Source organism: Tupaia chinensis, unplaced genomic scaffold, assembly GCF_000334495.1.
Source record: "Tupaia chinensis unplaced genomic scaffold, TupChi_1.0 Scaffold000113_1, whole genome shotgun sequence".
NCBI classification, from domain to species: Eukaryota; Metazoa; Chordata; class Mammalia; order Scandentia; family Tupaiidae; genus Tupaia; species Tupaia belangeri.
Genome location: NW_006159577.1, coordinates 2,246,477 through 2,253,715, shown reverse-complemented (window position 1 = coordinate 2,253,715; position 7,239 = coordinate 2,246,477). Strand labels below are relative to the sequence as shown.

Genomic DNA, 7,239 nt, shown 5'->3' with positions numbered 1-7,239 from the left:
GAATTTCATTTGCAACAATTATTACTGTATTGTTTGAATGGTGATCTTACATCACCACTCTTCTATTCCTTCTGTGTTTATTAATTGGAATTTAGTCCCCCCATTTATTTATTCAGTTCATTATTCATAGATACATGGACTCATGAATAATTATTTCATTTTGGGAGTTATAATCAATTGTTGTTTATTTTATTGTTCATGTTCCAAAATATTAAAAATAAGAACTTTTTTCACACGAGAATTTTTTAGTTTATTAATCCTCTCATGAAAACTCCTCACAATCACCACAGATAGTCATTGCAGAATCTTTACTCCTTCGACTTTTTGCCAGCACCAATATTAGCCTTTGCAGTCCCCCTGACTTTCTCCCTTCTGTTCTTATATTCCTTTCACTGTTTTCTTGACATCTTTTTCTTCTCATAAAGGCCATGTCTTGCAAGTCTATGTTTGGGTTCATTTTTCTTCGCATAATCCAAAGAATCGGAAATCATGCCAAAGCCAGCTGTCTTGCCACCACCAAAGTGGGTTCTGAACCTAAACACAAAGATGACACCTGGTGTGGTCTTGTGCATCTTTGCTTGTTTTTCCCAAATTTCTGTCTTAGGTACTGTTGCCTTCCTGGGGTGAAGGACATCAATGACCATTTGTTTCCTCTGAAGCAGTCGGTTGGTCATGAATTTCCTGGTTTGGATAGTTACTGTGTCATTCATGATGGTGGTATATCCTCAAGCAGCCAGGGAGGAAAAAACAAAAACACGTTTTAATATTTCAAGACAACTCATAATTGGAGAAATGAAAATTAAAATGCACAGGGCCAGCAGGTGGCTTAGTGGTTAAGGTGCTGAACTCCCAAAATGGCTGGCCATGGTTTGAGTCCCGAATCTGATAACTTGCTTTCTCACTCCCTCCCCCCATTACTATAGCACATTAAGATACATAAATAAATAATTCTTCTTTTTCTTTTCTTCAGAGAGATTTTTTGCTATAGGGTGTGTGTTCTTGCCAGAGACACAGAGAGAGATAGAAAGAGAAAAATAGCCCCCTGGAGGGGTTGGCCACACTGCAATCCCTTCCCTTCCATTCTCTTCTCAGAATTTTGGACACACATGCACATGTGCTGGTGTCAGTTTTAAGCCACTGGGTCTGGGACTTGAACTGTGGTCAACTATGTGAGAATTCAGTGATGTAACCATTACACATCTGCTGGTTCCTAAAATAATTCTTTTGTTTTTATTTTTAGACTTATTTCATTTAACTTTATTTATTTTATTTGTTTATTTTAATTTGACCAAAGAAGAAAAGAGTGGACGAGAGAGAGAAAGTGAGAAAGTAAGCCACCAGGTCTGGGACTCAAACTGTGGTCAGCCCTGTGGGAGTCCAGTGCCCTTAACCACCACGCCATTACTGACTCCCAATAAATAACTCTTAAAAATATAAAATTAAAATGTAATGAGAAGTAGCACTTTTTACCAATTAGACTGACAAAAATTAAAAAGCTAAGTGTTGTAGTGTGTTGGTGAGAATAAAGGAAATGGCATTTATTTCACAGTGGGATTGTACATAATTCCACCTCTGTGGGGGATATTCCACAATACCAATTAAAATGCATATATCCCTAGATTTAGCAATTTAACTTCCAGGAATTATTCCTAGAGATATACTCTCACATGGGAGATGACAAACATGCAAGGACAGTATTAGCAACATTGCTTTTAATAGCAAAAGATTAGAAGCTGCATAAATGTCTGCTGTTAGGACACTGGCTGATCATTATGAGGTATCCGTAAGAGAATATCATGTGACAGTCACAATGAAGCAATTCTTTAAGTACTGACATTGGGAATGATATCCAAGCAGTGAGGTTCATTGAAAAGTCAAGGTTCGTGATAGTTTATATAGAAAAGTAACATTGGTTTAAAAAAAAAAAAAAGAACTCACAGCACACATATTTTATGCACATATCGAGAATGATATATTAAAAACTGGTACAATAGTACACTGGGTGGATAGAAGAGGGGAGTGAGACAAGAATTCACTGTTAGAATTCTTTATCCTTTTCCTACCATGAAATCGAATATCTACTAAAATTATCTTGTGGAAAAAAAATAATGACTCAGGGGGCCGGCAGGTGGCATGGTGGTTAAAGGTGCTGGATTCCCACATGGCCGACTGTGCGGTTCGAGTCCCACACCTGGAGGCTTGCTTTATCACTTTCCCTTTCTCTCTCTCTGGTCAAATTGAAAATAATAGTAATAAATGGAATTAAACAAGTAAATAATTCTTTCTAAAAAAAAAAAAAAAAACGACTAAGAGCCCAGACTAGTGGCCCAGTTGTTACCAAGCCATACTATAGTGCTGGGAGCCATATAGCCAGCCATGATTCAGATCCCCAGGTCTACTTGGGCAAGCCCATGTGCCCAAGAGCCTGAGGAGCTGGAGGGCCAAGGAAGAGGGATCAGAGTCTGACAAGACCCTGTCGAGTGTGATTCTCTCCTCCCACCCCCATGCAGGTGCACACACTCTCCATCATGAATAAATAAACTTTAAAAAATGATGGAAACTCCCAAATAATTCCAATAAAATACAATGTGCACAATAATAGAGAACCCTGTTGACTCTGCCTCATGAGGGCCTTAAAAGCAGAGGCATCAAGTAAAGCAGAGAGCAGTTTCTTTAGAGTGAGACCATCTTGGCTGTTGATACTGGATCCACCATTTATTGGCTGTGTGACTGTAAGCGAGTCACCCAACTTCTCTGTGCCCCAGTACCTTTATCCATAAAACGAAGACAATAATGGTGTCTAAATTGGAGAAATCGGAGGAGAGTCCAGTGAGATGATGCACTACTTAGCACAATGCTGGGAACATGGTAAAAGCTTGGTAAATAGCAGTGATTATGTTATTGTGGTTGAGTGGGAGCTCTCCAAGCAGGTAGGAAAGGGGAGGGAACAGCATTCCACGCAGTCTGAACAACCTGGTCACAAATAAGATAGAGTGTTAGAGCATAGTGCATTAAATAATCTAGTTGGACTCAAGCAGAGATACACGGAGATAAATAGGAAGGAGGGATTGGGGGAGGTAATCAGGGACAGATGGAGGAGGGCATTCAAGGCTCTGCAAGCAGGCTGGCCTTTATTCTGTTCCTTTTTTGAAAGCATCGGCTTTTAGTATCCTTTGCTGCTGATGAGAAATCTGAAGCCAGGACCAGCAGTTAGTGTAATGGCTATGTCGCTGGATTCCCACATAGTCGACTGCGATTCGCGTCCCGCACCCGGTGGCTTAAAACTCATGCCGGGCACGTGTGCGTGCGTGCCCAAGATCCCAAGAGGAGAATGGAGAAGAGATTGTGGCGTGGCCATTCCCCCTGGGTGAGGGTGGGGGGGTGATCGCTTTCTGTCTCTCTCTGTCTGGCGAGCGCACATGCCCTATAATGAAAAATCTCTCTCTCAAAAAAAAAAAAAGAAAAAAGAAATCTGAAGCCCATTCATTTTTCGTTCTGGAGGCTCATGGAATCTTCTTTTCACCCTCATTGTTCTGAACATTCACCATGTTGGGCCTTGGTGTAGTTCTTCATTCCTTCACTGTTCGGCGTGGGGAGAGATGGGTTCAAAGGTCCTATAATTAGAGCTCATAGCCTTCCTTCCCCGAGAGTTTTCTTAAACTATTTATCTGATGATTCCAATCCCTTTATTTTTCCAGTTTTGTTTGGGGGGGGGGGACTCATGTTATTTGTAAATGTTTGCCTGTGTTTCAAATCCCAGCCCTAGCAGTTTGAAAGACACACCGGATGTGTATGCGATTATGCTCAGTATCCCAGTAGGATGGAGAAATGGAGGAGACAGGATTGCAGTGTGACCATGCCCCACTGCAGAGGGCCTTTTTTCTCTTTTTCTCTGTTACTATCTTTCTTTGGTAAACACACACATCCTTTGGCAATTGGACAGAAAAAAAAAGGATGTTGGAAAAAGTCTTGCTTTGTTTCATAGTAATTGCATAAAATGTCTTGGAAGCTGCTGACAATTCTTTTGTCTGAATTGCGATGTTAATACCGGACTCAAGGGGCCAGCAGGTGGCCTGGTGTTTAAGGCGCTGGACTCCCACATGGGCGTACATGGTTCAAGTCCTGGGCCTGGTAGCTTGCTTCTCACTTTCCTTTTCTCTTTCTGGTCAACTTAAAAAAAAATGACAATGAATACTTTCTGTCTCTCTGGTAAGTGCACATGTCCTATAGCAAATGAAAAAAAAAAAAAACATAAATAATTCTTTTAAAAAAATGGGACTCAACGAAATTATCGAGCACCTGCTGTGTACCAGGCCTGCGCCATGACTGTTTAGTGAGGCTCCAGCTCAGACAGCACCTCCTCCTGCCTTCTAGGGCAATCCTTGCAGGTCCCACCTCCAGCAAGTCCTGGCACAAGCTCCCTGGTCACTGCCAGCCAGCCCTCCCAGTCCAGCTGGACCTGTGTGACAGGTCTCCAGTTCAGCCCTGCCTACTTGGGTCCTTCCACTCCCTTGATGCTTAGAAGAGAATTCTGGGGCTGGTGACCAAATACTCGCTGAAACTTATGTAAAATCTTCACTTCAGGTTGCTTTTCTCTGTGTATAGCTAGTAAAACCTTTTTTTTTTTTAAATCTTCACTTCTGAGAGATTTTTTGTGGTGTTTTTGTTTCTTGTCAGAGGGCACAAGAGAGAAAGATTACATTGCAATCCTTCTCCTCCTGTTCTCCATCCCGTCAGGATCCTGGGCATGTACACACATGTCCGGAATGCTATTAAAACCATTTTGACAATGACAACAAAACAAAGCCTCTTTCTGTGATGCATACAATCAAATGATCCTCAGCAGTTGATTGAAATGTGGCCTTGGGCCAGTTCTGCAGCCTACTGGTTAAGTGAGATCCCACGTGATTGACTGTCGTTTGAATTCTGGTCCAGTGGCTTAAAAAAATACACCAGCATGTGTGTTATGTGTGTGTGTGTGTGTGTGTGTGCTCCGCAAGTGCCATGTATCTTTTTGCAATGAAAACAAACAAGCAAGCAAACAAATGGTTGCATTTGCTTATACAACTTTTTTTCTGTCTAGGAAAAGAGGCTGGTGAGTGACAGGAGTCCCCACATTCTAGAGAAAGGACTGCCACACATCATAGCAGCAGCAGCGGGGAGAGAGAGCCAAACTATTGCAGCCCTGCAAGCTGGCCCTGCCACCCACCTCAGCCCATGTGAGGGTGAGGATGAGCTGGGATGGGCTGCCGGACTGGTGGGCAGTGGGATATTGACATGCAGGAAATGAGATCCAAAAAGCAGAATTAAAGAGTGATTCCCCTTTCATTCATGGGACAATTTGAAAGTACTTATTTACCTAAGAGGGCATTTAATCACAGAATTTGGTAAGGGATTTGAAAAACTCATTTTACCCTACTCTCTACAGTAACTAATCTGCTACTGTCTTCCTACATCTTTCCTCCCAAAGACAGGGAACAGGGACATTGACAGAAAGGACCTCCCTAGAAACTGGGGTGCTTGACAGAAGGAGAGATTGCCAGCTCGTGCCTGAATTGCAGAGATTCTTTAACTACTATTGATGAACTTGGAAAAGCTCTCAGTAGGGTGGATCAGAGTGGGCAAATGCCACCCCTGAAGGAGTGGGGCAGTGGCTTGGAAGCTGAGGACGGTGGGAGAGGTTAACCTGACAGTGCCTAACCTGCAGCAGGGGGCTGCATGATGCCAAGGGTAGCACCAGAAGCCCGGATGGGTCCCTAACCCTCACCCCACCCTCAATGTTTGCCCACAGAGAGTCAGCATTTAGACATCTGCCATCACAGAGGGCTTGTGACAGCCAAGCGAGGAAGGCAAGCTAAGTAGGAAAACATTTTTGCTCCTTTGCCATCCCACTGTCCTCCCTCCTCCAAACCTGGAGCAGCATAAGCAGCAGTGGGCAAGTTGAGAAGGGGATGGGATGGGAGTGCAGAAGTCAGAAAAGCTAGACCTTGACCCTTCTTTAGTTCACCATGGATGAAGAGGGAGAAGCTTTGAACTGGTAGTGAAATTGCAGTTTTCTGTCAGATAGACCATACTCATCATTACCTAAAATTAGGACTGTTTGGCCACATCTGGGAGCTACTGGGAAGGCATGGAATCTGCTGGAAATATCATCTGGGAGGAGAAGAGGCAGCAGAGGTGTGCAAAGCAGTGGTGGATGGCAAGTACAGTTGCTTCCTAAAGGCAGCGTGTTCAGCATCTTCAAGGAAGGGACTGTGGGGCCAATGAGGGGTGTGGTGGTTAGGCGGCTGGATCTCAAATGGCCAACTACACGATTTAAGTCCAGGACCTGGCAGCTTGGAAAACACCCAAAATCCCGAGAGGAGAATGAAGGAGAAGGGATTGTGGCATGGCCATCTACCCTGCAGGGTGCTTTCTCACTTTCTCTCCCTCTCTGTCTCTCTCTGGAGAGTGCACATGCTCTCTAGCACATTAACAAATAATAAATATATGGATTACAGTGCTGGTTCTTTGCCTAGTGTTCAAGGAGCCAGAGCCAGAGCCCACATGGCCAGTCATGGTTCCAATACTGTCCCTGGTGTCTTGAAAAACACACAGGGCATGTGTGCAGGCATGCTCAAAATCTCAACAGAATGGAAGAGTGGAAGAGAAGGAATTGCAGTATGGCCATATCCCAGTGGGGGAGGTACTCCTCTCCGCCCCTCTTTCTTTTTCTGTCTCTTTCTGGTGAGCACATGTGCCCTCTAGCAATTAAAAAAAGAAGAAATGAATAGAAAGTGCCAGAGAACTCTCTTAGCTCCTCATACTTAACCTTCAAAACTCAGCTTAGATGTCCCTTCTCTGAGAACCTTCCTGGTCCAGGACCACAAGGCTCCAGGCTACATCTGTCCTGACAGGCATTTACTCTGCAGTGAGGGTTTTATCTGGCTCCCGTGCATCTCAAGCACCAGGGCTGGACCTTACTTCAGCCCTGGGAAGAGATGCTAGTGCATGGTTCTACTTGAAAATGCTAGTTGAGTTCATGAACAAAAAGAAATGAGCATGACAGACCCAGATACAGGATCATCAAAAGATATGTTCTATGAAAATAACAATGACCAGGCCAGCTGGCGGCATGGTGGTTAAGGCGCTGGGTCTCACATGACTTGAAACTTGAATCATATGGTGGTTCGAATCCCAGACCCGGTGGCTTAAAACTCACGCCGGGCGCATGTGCGTGCATGGTCCAGATCCTGAGAA

The 7,239-nt window shown here is 43.8% G+C and overlaps 1 pseudogene; it reads right to left on the bottom strand.

Annotated features, from left to right (window-relative positions):
• Positions 1-389: 389 nt before the first annotated feature.
• On the bottom strand, positions 390-710 carry LOC106734422 (40S ribosomal protein S24 pseudogene; annotated as a pseudogene).
• Between the last annotated feature and the right edge of the window lie 6,529 nt (positions 711-7,239).